Source organism: Coregonus lavaretus, assembly GCF_964263955.1.
Source record: "Coregonus lavaretus genome assembly, chromosome: 15".
NCBI classification, from domain to species: domain Eukaryota; kingdom Metazoa; phylum Chordata; class Actinopteri; order Salmoniformes; family Salmonidae; genus Coregonus; species Coregonus lavaretus.
In genome coordinates, this window is record NC_140002.1 from 33,454,988 (window position 1) to 33,470,009 (window position 15,022).

At 46.1% G+C, this 15,022-nt stretch overlaps 1 protein-coding gene across 1 annotated transcript in view; it reads left to right on the top strand.

Moving 5' to 3' along the window:
* Positions 1 to 15,022, top strand: part of LOC311142469 (androgen receptor-like) — an 81,421-nt gene that overhangs the window by 2,031 nt on the left and 64,368 nt on the right. The window lies entirely within an intron of this gene.

Below are 15,022 nucleotides of genomic sequence, written 5' to 3' on the forward strand. Positions count from 1 at the left end.
CATCACCACAGGAAAATCAGCCAATCGGATGGAATATGGGACATGAAATAGGAATTTTACAGTGTCCTGATACTATTATAACCTGCTAACATGTTTTGTCTTAAGTGGTTTCAAGGGCATAAACAGATCATTACAGTAATCATGCCATATATTCTGAAGCCTAAACATCTTTCAGAAAATTACCCACAAAAGGATAGCATTTTATGCAAGTAAGATAGGATGTGCTATTGTCTGATACACTTGTCCATCCTTATTACTTTATCAAAGAAAAGATGCCTATGTTGTCTTCATTTTGGTCAAATAAAGCTCCTTTTTAGTGTCTGGACAGTCAGCAGATGGTGCATAATAAAGGGCACCAGTGTCTTTGAAATGTACTATAACAAGACATACAGTAATTTAATGTTACCCCTGGGTGGATTTATACTCCTTTGTTGCAACATTCCTGTCACTGCAGAGTTAGTGGTTAATGTTGTACGAATCCATGAAAGATATTGACTACTTAATTTCTGCTCTTACCACATCAAATCTCTGAGATACTGTATGTGACTGACTTTAGATCATCCACTGGCACAGTGAACACTGACCAGAAGCTGTTGATGAATCCTAGTGTGTTCCATCTGACTGCATCCCCTTTATTCTCGTAGGCCCATTGCAGACAATGGTTGGCACAAGTGTAATTATACTAAAGGTCCACAGTTCTTACAAACCAGACATGTTTGATGTGGCTTGGCAGGAATAGCCAAAAGTTCAATGGAATATCAGACTTCTTCTCTTTTGAAAGGAGTGGATGGTGGATGGCTACCGTACCGATGATGTTAATATTTAATCTGTGGGTAGCCTCAGAGCATTGGCACAACACAACCACAGCAGAGCCTTCCGGCACACAACCCCAAATTGACACTAGAAAATGCAGGGGGCCCCACTTGGAAAAATGATATTCCTTAGTTAATGTTGTGTGTTCATATTCACTCAATTTTAGGTCCTGCGGGCTGTTTCAACACACAATAATGTAATGAAAGCACATTCTAATAGTCTAAGAGGTCATTAGTTGACACTAAAAGGTTGTGTTCTATACCCATTTGAAGAGAAAAAAGTTCTTAATTTGTTTGATAAAATTAAAGAGTTTCTCAGGTGACCCCATTTCAATTTCAAGCGACCCCATGTTTGGAAACCACTGCCTCACGGGAAGGGTGGCAGTAGGCCACTGGCCACTAATAGCTCATTTACATTTACATTTAAGTTATTTAGCAGACGCTCTTATCCAGAGCGACTTACAAATTGGATGAACAGTGTCTGTCCCTTAGCTCCTCAGCTCAATGCACTGCCCTTTAACATTACACAAACACAAGTCACCTCTGTTGCTGGCGCTGGTGACCTGCAATACCAGAACCAAACTGAGGAGTTCTCAGTAGCCTCAGTAGCCTCCATCATGGGTTGGTGGAGAATATGATGCATAAAACAATGTAATTAAACAGTACCTGCTTATAACAGGCTGAACTGAGCAAAATCGCTGACGTTCAGCAGGATCCTGCTTATCTTTTAAGAAGTTTATGAAGCCAAGCTTTTAATGATATCAGACAACAAATCCCTTATGGTTCAACAGTCCTAAAACAAGACGTCCCTTTGCCAAAAGCTACCTGCCAGGTGTTATGCAATATACAATCACAATCTTTTATGAGAATAGTCACCAGAAATGTGCATTAGTTTATGAAAACATACATCAGAAATTGAGTAGGAAATGACGTGAGTAATGGAAAGTAAAGTGAATAGTTATGGGAAAAAAGTGTACAGTATCTCAATATCATTAACTAATAAAACTATGAATACTTGGTAATTTCTTATCAAACACACTAGTGGCTTGCTGACTTTTTTGTAAATATGTACAAAGCAGCATCGCAGACAGATGTTGGCTTGGCAACTCTACCACACAGTTGGAAAATGACAAACCATGTGGAAGCCTCTTAGTCTTATTATTCAAACAGAATAGGAACAGGGGAAGAAAATACATTTAACGTGATCTTTCTTCTGTCCTCTTTTTCAATGGTTATGTCTAAATAGCCTACAGGCATTTGGCCTACATGCTCTGTGGATCAGGTTGGATAATATGGAATGCTGTACATGTATTACAGGGTAACTCTGGTTAACTTCAGTTAACTCTGAATATCTAGCTGTCACTTACTGAAGCCTGTTTGTTTTGTCTATGATATTTCATAATTCATGAGGCCCTGATATTTCCCAGTAAACCTGTTTCAGTGGTACGACTATATGGGAAAACAATTTATTACTCTGTTCTCTGTTTGTAACCTTGAATTTTAAAAAGAAAAAAAGAGCCTAATGCTTTAGCCTTGGCATTTCTCCTCTTGGAAACCTTGCCTTTTTCCTCTCTCCTGCTCCCACACATTCACTCCTTTCCCTTCACCCCCTTTCAGCTGGCCAGCCTTACAGTAAAGAACAAAAATCACTGACTTACATAAGCAAAGTACATTACTATTTTGTTTCATAAATCCTGTCAGATACCTCATACTGAGCTAAATTGAGAGACGTGAGATGAATCCATAAATAAATTCAGAGGGTACAGAGAGAAGGCATTTCAATTGATGATGTGCTGTTTTTGATTAAATGTGTGAATAACAATGTCATTATAGCCTATAACTAGGGTTGTTGCGGTGACCGTATTACCGCCACACCGGTGGTCACGAGTCATGAAGGCAGTCAAATTCCACATGACCGTTTAGTCATGGTAATTAGGCTTCTCCAAGCTCTGATGCTGCTGCTGGTCATTGGTACCCTACCAGACTTGCTAAATGCCTGGCACTCAGCACTCTATTGTCCCTCTAATCACTCTGACATCAATGCAAATCTAATCGAAAATCTAATCAAACACTTCATGAGAGCCCATGAGCTCATGATGTGCAACATTTCTATAGACTATGCAATTGCACGAGAAAACAGTGATGGCCTCTACTAAAAAGAGGAGGATCCCAACAGCTTTCTATTTATTTTTTTTATTTTTTTTGTTGTCATTTAGCAGACGCTCTTATCCAGAGCGACTTACAGTTAGTGAGTGCATACATTTTTCATTCTATAGGCTTACTATATTTATTTCTCAACTTTCCCAAAATTAAGCACATTGTTTATCTTTACAACAGGAGTATAGCCTACCTGGCTGACAGGAAAAGTGTCCTCCATTCGCTATTTAAGTGCATATGTACAGTGGGGGAAAAAAGTATTTAGTCAGCCACCAATTGTGCAAGTTCTCCCACTTAAAAAGATGAGAGAGGCCTGTAATTTTCATCATAGGTACATGTCAACTATGACAGACAAATTGAGAAAAAAAATCCAGAAAATCACATTGTAGGATTTTTTATGAATTTATTTGCAAATTATGGTGGAAAATAAGTATTTGGTCACCTACAAACAAGCAAGATTTCTGGCTCTCACAGACTTGTAACTTCTTCTTTAAGAGGCTCCTCCGTCCTCCACTCGTTACCTGTATTAATGGCACCTGTTTGAACTTGTTATCAGTATAAAAGACACCTGTCCACAACCTCAAACAGTCACACTCCAAACTCCACTATGGCCAAGACCAAAGAGCTGTCAAAGGACACCAGAAACAAAATTGTAGACCTGCACCAGGCTGGGAAGACTGAATCTGCAATAGGTAAGCAGCTTGGTTTGAAGAAATCAACTGTGGGAGCAATTATTAGGAAATGGAAGACATACAAGACCACTGATAATCTCCCTCGATCTGGGGCTCCACGCAAGATCTCACCCCGTGGGGTCAAAATGATCACAATCCCAGAACCACACGGGGGGACCTAGTGAATGACCTGCAGAGAGCTGGGACCAAAGTAACAAAGCCTACCATCAGTAACACACTACGCCGCCAGGGACTCAAATCCTGCAGTGCCAGACGTGTCCCCCTGCTTAAGCCAGTACATGTCCAGGCCCGTCTGAAGTTTGCTAGAGTGCATTTGGATGATCCAGAAGAGGATTGGGAGAATGTCATATGGTCAGATGAAACCAAAATATAACTTTTTGGTAAAAACTCAACTCGTCGTGTTTGGAGGACAAAGAATGCTGAGTTGCATCCAAAGAACACCATACCTACTCTGAGGCATGGAGGTGGAAACATCATGCTTTGGGGCTGTTTTTCTGCAAAGGGACCAGGACGACTGATCCGTGTAAAGGAAAGAATGAATGGGGCCATGTATCGTGAGATTTTGAGTGAAAACCTCCTTCCATCAGCAAGGGCATTGAAGATGAAACGTGGCTGGGTCTTTCAGCATGACAATGATCCCAAACACACCGCCCGGGCAACGAAGGAGTGGCTTCGTAAGAAGCATTTCAAGGTCCTGGAGTGGCCTAGCCAGTCTCCAGATCTCAACCCCATAGAAAATCTTTGGAGGGAGTTGAAAGTCCGTGTTGCCCAGCGACAGCCCCAAAACATCACTGCTCTAGAGGAGATCTGCATGGAGGAATGGGCCAAAATACCAGCAACAGTGTGTGAAAACCTTGTGAAGACTTACAGAAAACGTTTGACCTGTGTAAGTAACAGCGCCGGAAGAAGATGGCTGCCGTTTTACAGCCCTCTAACCAATTGTACTATTATGTGTGTTTTTCCGCGTTATTTGTAATTTATTTTGTACATAATGTTTCTGCCATCGTCTCTTATAACCAAAGAGAGCTTCTGGATATCAGGACAGCGATTACTCACCTCGCGTTGGACGAACACTTTTTCTTCAACGAGGCGTTCGCGAAGGATATTCTACAGACTCCCGACAAGGCCCAGATCCCCGTCATTCGCGTGAGGAAGAGACGGAGATATCGTGGACGCAGATCCGGGTGCCTTGTAAGGATCCGACGGCGAACGAGTAAACTGCCTCTCCCATCAATCCTATTAGCCAACGTTCAAGCTTTGGAGAATAAAATGGACGATTTAAGATTACGGTTATCCTACCAACGGGACATTAAAAACTGTAATATCTTATGTTTCACGGAGTCGTGGCTGAACGACAACAATGACAACATTCAGCTAGCAGGCTATACGCTACATCGGCAGGACAGAACGGCAGACTCGGGTAAGACGAGGGGTGGCGGTCTCTGTATATTTGTAAACAACAGCTGGTGCACAAAATCAAATACTAAGGAAGTCTCAAGGTTTTGCTCGCCTGAGGTAGAGTATCTTATGATAAGCTGTAGACCACACTATTTACCAAGAGAGTTTTCATCTATATTTTTCATAGCTGTCTATTTACCACCACAAACCAATGCTGGCATTAAGATTGCACTGAATGAGTTGTACAAGGCCATTAATCAACAGGAAAACGCTCATCCAGATGCAGCGCTCCTAGTAGCAGGGGACTTTAATGCAGGGAAACTTAAATCCATTCTACCTCACTTCTACCAGCATGTTAAATGTGCAACCAGAGGGGGAAAAACTCTAGACCACCTTTACTCCACACACAGAGACGCATACAAAGCTCTCCCTCGCCCTCCATTTGGCAAATCTGACCATAACTCTATCCTCCTGATTCCTGCTTATAAGCAAAAACTGAAGCAGGAAGCACCAGTGATTCGGCTAATAAAAAAGTGGTCAGATGACGCAGATGCTAAGCTACAGGACTGTTTTGCTAGCACAGACTGGAACATGTTCCGGGATTCTTCAGACAGCATTGAGGAGTACACCACATCAGTCACTGGCTTCATCAATAAGTGCATCGATGATGTCGTCCCCACAGTGACCGTACGTACATACCCCAACCAGAAGCCATGGATTACAGGAAACATCCGCACTGAGCTAAAGGGTAGAGCTGCCGCTTTCAAGGAACGGGACTCTAACCCGGACGCTTATAAGAAATCCCGCTATGACCTCCGACGAACCATCAAACAGGCAAAGAGTCAATACAGGTCTAAGATTGAATCATACTACACTGGCTCTGACGCTCGTCGGATGTGGCAGGGCTTGAAAACTATTACAGACTACAAAGGGAAGCACAGCCGCGAGCTGCCCAGTGACACAAGCCTACCAGACGAGCTAAACCACTTCTATGCTCGCTTCGAGGCAAGCAACACTGAAGCATGCATGAGAGCACCAGCTGTTCCGGACGACTATGTGATCACGCTCTCCGTAGCCGATATGAGTAAGACTTTTAAGCAGGTCAACATTCACAAGGCCGCAGGGCCAGACGGATTACCAGGACGTGTACTCCGAGCATGTGCTGACCAACTGGCAAGTGTCTTCACTGACATTTTCAACATGTCCCTGACTGAGTCTGTAATACCAACATGTTTCAAGCAGACCACCATAGTCCCCGTGCCCAAGAACTCTAAGATAACCTGCCTAAATGACTACCGACCCGTAGCACTGACGTCTGTAGCCATGAAGTGCTTTGAAAGACTGGTCATGGCTCACATCAACAGCATAATCCCAGAAACCCTAGACCCACTCCAATTTGCATACCGCCCCAACAGATCCACAGATGATGCAATCTCTATCGCACTCCACACTGCCCTTTCCCACCTGGACAAGAGGAACACCTACGTGAGAATGCTATTCATTGACTACAGCTCAGCATTCAACACCATAGTGCCCTCAAAGCTCATCACTAAGCTAAGGATCCTGGGACTAAACACCTCCCTCTGCAACTGGATCCTGGACTTCCTGACGGGCCGCCCCCAGGTGGTAAGGGTAGGTAACAACACATCTGCCACACTGATCCTCAACACGGGGGCCCCTCAGGGGTGCGTGCTCAGTCCCCTCCTGTACTCTCTGTTCACCCATGACTGCATGGCCAGGCACGACTCCAACACCATCATTAAGTTTGCCGACGACACAACAGTGGTAGGCCTGATCACCGACAACGATGAGACAGCCTATAGGGAGGAGGTCAGAGATCTGGCCGTGTGGTGCCAGGACAACAACCTCTCCCTCAACGTGACCAAGACAAAGGAGATGATTGTGGACTACAGGAAAAAAAAGAGGACTGAGCACGCCCCCATTCTCATCGACGGGGCTGTAGTGGAACAGGTTGAGAGCTTCAAGTTCCTTGGTGTCCACATCACCAACGAACTATCATGGTCCAAACACACCAAGACAGTCGTGAAGAGGGCACGACAAAGCCTATTCCCCCTCAGGAGACTAAAAAGATTTGGCATGGGTCCTCAGATCCTCAAAAGATTCTACAGCTGCACCATCGAGAGCATCCTGACTGGTTGCATCACCGCCTGGTATGGCAACTGCTTGGCCTCTGACCGCAAGGCACTACAGAGGGTAGTGCGTACGGCCCAGTACATCACTGGGGCAAAGCTCCCTTCCATCCAGGACCTCTATACCAGGCGGTGTCAGAGGAAGGCCCTCAAAATTGTCAAAGACTCCAGTCACCCTAGTCATAGACTGTTCTCTCTGCTACCGCACGGCAAGCGGTACCGGAGTGCCAAGTCTAGGTCCAAAAGACTTCTCAACAGCTTCTACCCCCAAGCCATAAGACTCCTGAACAGCTAATCATGGCTACCCGGACTATTTGCACTGCCCCCCCACCCCATCCTTTTTACGCTGCTGCTACTCTGTTAAGTATTTATGCATAGTCACTTTAACTCTACCCACATGTACATATTACCTCAACTACCTCAACTAGCCGGTGCCCCCGCACATTGACTATGCAACGGTACCCCCCTGTATATATAGCCTCCCTACTGTCACTTTATTCTATTGTATATATAGCCTCCCTACTGTCACTTTATTTTTACTTCTGCTCTTTTTTTCTCAACACTTTTTTGTTGTTGTTTTATTCTTACTTTTTTGTTTAAAATAAATGCACTGTTGGTTAAGGGCTGTAAGTAAGCATTTCACTGTAATGTCTGCACCTGTTGTATTCGGCGCATGTGACCAATAAAATTTGATTTGATTTGATTGCCAACAAAGGGTATATAAGAAAGTATTGAGAAACTTTTGTTATTGACCAAATACTTATTTTCCACCATAATTTGCAAATAAATTCATAAAAAATCCTACAATGTGATTTTCTGGATATTTTTTCTCATTTTGTCTGTCATAGTTGACGTGTACCTATGATGACAATTACAGGCCTCTCTCATCTTTTTATGTGGGAGAACTTGCACAATTGGTGGCTGACTAAATACTTTTTTTCCCCACTGTATGTTTCGAGACAGGTTTAGTATATGTATTATTTAGTATATGTAAAGACAAGATTAAATCAAGAATAGTCTGATGGGTGACAATATTAGCCTATCACTTGTGAATTATATATTATCACTTGTGAATGATGCCCAGCATAAGAATCTGCCTTTTTTTTGCGCGACTTTCTCTAATCATAGTCGCACACCTCATGTAGCATAGCCCATAGTCCTATATGTTTTGATAAGGTTTGTATCACAACTAAAGACCTGAAGCAAGGATATGCATATTCTTGATATCATTTGAAAGGAAACACTTTGAAGTTTGTGGAAATGTGAAGTTCATGTAGGAGAATATAACCCATTAGATCTGGTAAAAGATAATACAAACAAAAAAACATGCGTTTTCTATTTATTTATTTGTTGAATCATCTTTGAAATGCAAGAGAAAGGCCAGACAGTGATGTAGGATTCTAGGTGTAATTTAGATGTTGTCCAGAAGCTAGCAGCAGTGTGTGTGCAAAGTTTCAGTCTGATCCAGTGAAGAATTAGATCACTACACAATATTTTGTATCAAGCCTGCCAGGAGTTTTCCCAAATGTGCCGAATTGGTAAATTTACATAACAATGTACATAACTAAAGAGAAAATACAAAAACATATCTGGCCTATCTATCTATTGGTAACAGGGTTGACGTGTTATGCTCGACCCTTTTAGTTTTCCACCACAAAACACCAGAAAATGACCAAAAAGAGTAGAACCCGCTCACCTGCTTTTACCCTATGATTTGACTATTAAATGTTCAATGTTTCTACAGTGGGGAGAACAAGTATTTGATACACTGCCGATTTTGCAGGTTTTCCTACTTACAAAGCACGTAGAGGTCTGTAATTTTTATCATAGGTACACTTCAACTGTGAGAGACAGAATCTAAAACAAAAATCTAGAAAATCACATTGTATGATTTTTAAGTAATTCACTTGCATTTTATTGCATGACATAAGTATTTGATCACCTACCAACCAGTAAGAATTCCGGCTCTCACAGACCTGTTAGTTTTTCTTTAAGAAGCCCTCCTGTTCTCCACTCATTACCTGTATTAACTGCACCTGTTTGAACTCGTTACCTGTATAAAATACACCTGTCCACACACTCAATCAAACAGACTCCAACCTCTCCACAATGGCCAAGACCAGAGAGCTGTGTAAGGACATCAGGGATAAAATTGTAGACCTGCACAAGGCTGTGATGGGCTACAGAACAATAGGCAAGCAGCTTGGTGAGAAGGAAACAACTGTTGGAGCAATTATTAGAAAATGGAAGAAGTTCAAGATGACGGTCAATCACCCTCGGTCTGGGGCTCCATGCAAGATCTCACCTCGTGGGGCATCAATGATCATGAGGAAGGTGAGGGATCAGCCCAGACTACACGGCAGGACCTGGTCAATGACCTGAAGAGAGCTGGGACCACAGTCTCAAAGAAAACCATTAGTAACACACTACGCCGTCATGGATTAAAATCCTGCAGCGCACGCAAGGTCCCCCTGCTCAAGCCACGCATGTCCAGGCCCGTCTGAAGTTTGCCAATGACCATCTGGATGATCCAGAGGAGGAATGGTAGAAGGTCATGTGGTCTGATGAGACAAAAATAGAGCTTTTTGGTCTAAACTCCACTCGCAGTGTTTGGAGGAAGAAGGAGGATGAGTACAACCCCAAGAACACCATCCCAACCGTGAAGCATGGAGGTGGAAACATCATTCTTTGGGGATGCTTTTCTGCAAAGGGGACAGGACGACTGCACCGTATTGAGGGGAGGATGGATGGGGCCATGTATTGCGAGATCTTGGCCAACAACCTCCTTCCCTCAGTAAGAGCATTGAAGATGGGTCGTGGCTAGGTCTTCCAGCATGACAACGACCCAAAACACACAGCCAGGGCAACTAAGGAGTGGCTCCGTAAGAAGCATCTCAAGGTCCTGGAGTGGCCTAGCCAGTCTACAGACCTGAACCCAATAGAAAATCTTTGGAAGGAGCTGAAAGTCCGTATTGCCCAGCGACAGCCCCGAAACCTGAAGGATCTGGAGAAGGTCTGTATGGAGGAGTGGGCCAAAATCCCTGCTGCAGTGTGTGCAAACCTGGTCAATACCTACAGGAAACATATGATCTCTGTAATTGCAAACAAAGGTTTCTGTACCAAATATTAAGTTCTGCTTTTCTGATGTATCAAATACTTATGTCATGCAATAAAATGCAAATGAATTACTTAAAAATCATACAATGTGATTTTCTGGATTTTTGTTTTAGATTCTGTCTCTCACAGTTGAATTGTACCTATGATAAAAATTACAGACCTCTACATGCTTTGTAAGTAGGAAAACCTGCAAAATCGGCAGTGTATCAAATACTTGTTCTCCCCACTGTATATATTTTTTTATGAATAGTTTCGCCATATTAAAACGAGACTTCAGTTCATGTAACAGGGTTGACAAATGTAAATTAATCACTAATCCTCAGAAATGACTTTGTCAAAGCAACAAAGTAACTAGGGATTTACAGTGATGGTAAAAACTTGGGGAAGTTGTTGGGTTAGTGGTTAAAATCTTCCTACAAGTCAGAAAACACTCCCTAACACTTGATCAAGTCTAAATTCATATTAAACATCAGATTTATTGACTTTTCCATGTGGTCTATAGGGGTACTTCCTTTAATATAACAGGCTTTTAGAATTCAATATTGGTGCACAATTTCGATTTAACATTTGAAAGGGACACAAAAGGCACTCTATTCGTGGAACAGGACACAGAGCGGCTGGCAACGTACTTTTACTGAACACAGTAAATATAGTGCAAAAACAACAAACCTCCAAACAGGGAGGAAAACACAATAACCCGTACACCAAAGCAACTGCCGGAATGACAAAGAACAATCACACACAATAACCAATGAGAGACAGGGGGTAATATAGGGAATAGAATACAACATAATGGGAAACAGGTGTAAACAATAAAGACCAAACAAGACAAACACTGAAACATCGATCGGCAGTAGCTAGTACTCCGGGGACGACGAACGCCGAAGCCTGCCCGAGCAAGGAGGAGGAGCAGCCTCGGCTGAATCCGTGACAGTACCCCCCCACCCCTTGACGCGCGGCCCCAGCCGTGCGCCGACCCCAGCCTCGGGGACGGCCAGGAGGACGCGGAGCAGGGCGAGTCGGATGACTCCGGTGGAAATCCCTCAACAGGGAGGGATCTAGGATGTCCCTCCTAGGGACCCAGCACCGTTCCTCCGGACCGTACCCCTCCCACTCCACGAGATACTGCAGACCCCCCATCCGACGCCTCAAATCCAAGATGGACCGGACTGAGTACGCCGGAGCCCCCTCGATGTCTAGTGGGGGCAGAGGAGCCTCTCGTACCTCATTCTCCTGGAGTGGACCAGCTTCCACCGGCCTGAGGAGAGACACATGGAATGAGGGGTTAATGCGGTAATTAATGGGCAGTTGTAACCTATAACATACCTCGTTCAATCTCCTCAGGACTTTAAATGGCCCCACAAACCGCCGACCCAGCTTCCGGCAGGGCAGGCGAAGGGGCAGGTTTCGGGTCGAGAGCCAGACCCGATCTCCCGGTGCATACACCGGAGCCTCACTGCGGTGGCGATCGGCGCTCGCCTTTTGCCGCCTGATAGCCCGCTGCAGATGGACATGCGCAGCGTTCCATGTTTCTTCAGAGCGCCGAAACCACTCATCCACCGCAGGGGCTTCGATCTGGCTCTGATGACAGGGTGCCAGGACCGGCTGATAACCCAGCACACACTGAAAAGGCGTAAGATTAGTGGAGGAGTGGCGGAGTGAGTTTTGGGCTATCTCTGCCCAGGGGATATACCCCGACCACTCCTCCTGCCGGTCCTGGCAATAGGACCTCAGAAACCTACCCACATCCTGGTTTACTCTCTCCACCTGCCCATTTCTCTCAGGGTGAAAACAGAGGTAAGGCTAATCGAGACCCCCAGACGTTCCATAAACGCCCTCCAGACTCTAGAGGTGAACTGGTGACCCCGATCAGACACTATATCCTCAGGCACCCCGTAGTGCCGGAAGACGTGAGTAAACAGGGCGTCGGCAGTTTGTAGGGCTGTAGGGAGACCTGGCATAGGAATGAGACGGCAGGCCTTAGAAAACCGATCCACAACGACCAAGATCGTAGTGTTCCCCTGGGAGGGGGGAATGTCCGTGACAAAATCCACTGATAGGTGAGACCACGGCCGTTGTGGAACGGGTAGGGGTTGTAACTTCCCTCTGGGCAGGTGTCTAGGAGCCTTACACTGGGCGCACACCGAGCAGGAGGAAACATAAACCCTCACGTCCCTAGCTAAAGTGGGCCACCAGTACTTCCCACTAAGGCAGTGCACTGTCCGACCAATACCAGGATGACCAGAGGAGGGTGACGTGTGAATCCAATATATCAGTCGATCACGAACCTCGAGCGGCACTTACTTCCGTCCCTCTGGACACTGTAGGGGAGTAGGGTCGGCACGTAACGCCCGCTCGATGTCCACATCGACCTCCCACACCACCGGTGCCACCAGACAAGACTCCGGAAGTATGGGAGTGGACTCAATGGACCTCTCCTCTGTGTCATATCGTCGGGACAGGGCGTCTGCCTTAGTGTTCTATGACCCTGGTCTATAGGTGAGCTTAAATACAAATCGGGTAAGAAACATGGCCCACCTAGCCTGGCGAGGGTTCAGTCTCCTCGCTGCCCGGATGTACTCCAGGTTACGATGGTCAGTCAGAATGAGAAAAGGGTGTTTGGCCCCCTCAAGCCAATGCCGCCACACCTTCAGGGCTTGAACCACCGCTAGCAGCTCCCTGTCCCCCACGTCATAATTGCGCTTCGCCGGACTGAGCTTCTTAGAATAGAAAGCACAGGGGCGGAGTTTGGGTGGCGTGCCCGAGCGCTGAGACAGTATAGCACCGATCCCCGCCTCGGACGCATCCACCTCAACTTGGAACGCCAAAGAGGGATCCGGATGTGCCAGCACCGGAGCCGAGGCGAACAGGTCCTTCAGATGTCTAAATGCCCTGTCCGCCTCAGCCGACCACTGCAGACGCACCGGGCCCCCCTTTAGCAGGGAGGTGATGGGAGCTGCTACCTGTCCAAAACCCTGGATAAACCACCGGTAGTGTAATTGGCAAAACCCAAGAACCACTGCACCTCCTTCACCGTTGTGGGAGTCTGCCAATTACGCACGGCTGAAACGCGGTCAATCTCCATCTCCACCCCTGACGCGGACAACCGATGTCCCAGGAAGGAGATGGACTCCTGGAAGAACAGACATTTCTCTGCCTTCGCATACAGGTCATGCTCCAACAGTCTATCAAGCACCCGACGCACCAGGGACACATGCTCGGCTCGTGTAGCGGAGTATATTAGAATGTCATCAATATACACCACTGCACCCTGTCCATGCAAATCCCGGAAAATCTCGTCCACAAACGATTGGAAGACTGAAGGAGCATTCATTAAACCGTATGGCATGACGAGGTACTCATAGTGACCCGAGGTTTTACTGAATGCTGTCTTCCACTCATCTCCGTCCCTAATGCGCACCAGGTTGTACGCGCTCCTGAGATCCAATTTTGTGAAGAATCGCGCCCCGTGTAATGACTCCGTCATACTAGCAATCAGAGGGAGAGGATAGCTGTATTTGATTGTAATCTGATTGAGACCACGGTAATCAATACACGGGCGTAAACCCCCATCCTTCTTCTTCACAAAAAAGAAACTCGAGGACGCAGGGGAAGTAGACGATTGTATGTGTCCCTGTCTCAGAGATTCTGTGACGTATGTCTCCATAGTCGCCGTCTCCTCCTGAGACAGAGGATACACATGACTACGAGGAAGCGCAGCGCCTACCTGGAGGTCTATCGCACAATCCCCCTGTCGATGAGGTGATAATTGAGTCGCCTTCTTTTTACAGAAGGCGAGTGCCAAATCGGCATACTCAGGAGGAATGTGCATGGTGGGAACTTGGTATGGGCTTTCCACCGTCGTTGCCCCTACGGAAACACCTACACACCGCCCGACACACTGATCAGACCATCCCTTGAGAGCCCTCTGTTGCCATTAAATGTTGGGGTCATGAGATGTTAACCAGGGAAGCCCCAACACCACGGGAAACGCAGGAGAATCAATCAAATATAACTGTATAATCTCCTCATGGCCCTCCTGCGTCTTCATCTTAAGTGGCGCTGTGACCTCCCTAATCAATCCCGACCCCAAAGGGCGGCTATCTAGGGCATGGATGGGGAAGGGCACATCAACTGGTACAATAGGAATCCCTAACTTATACGTGAACCGGCGATCGATAAAATTCCCAGCTACGCCTGAATCTACTAGCGCCTTATGCTGGGAGTGAGAAGAAACCTCGGGAAACACAACTTTAATACACATATGTGCAACAGAGAGCTCTGGGTGAGTTGGGTGCTTACTCACCTGGAATGACTCATCAGTGCGTTGCCTACTGCCTCGATTCCTAGGAGACCCTCCCCAGCACCGACCCGCAGTGTGTCCTCTGCGGCCACAGTTGGTGCAGGGGACGGCCTCTCTCCTGGTCTCTCTCCTTGTCTCCCTAGCACCAGCACGCCCGAGCTCCGTAGGGCTCGGCTCGGAAGTGCTGGGGGATGGAATGGACGGCCCCAACTCCGGACGTCCGCGGGTAGCCAACAGGGTATCTAGGCGAATCGACATGTCCACCAGCTGATCGAAACTTAGGTTGGTGTCCCTGCAGACCAACTCCCGACAAACGTCCTCCCTTAGGCTGCACCTGTAGTGGTCGATGAGGGCCCTCTCATTCCATCCCGCATTGGCAGCCAGATTCCGGAA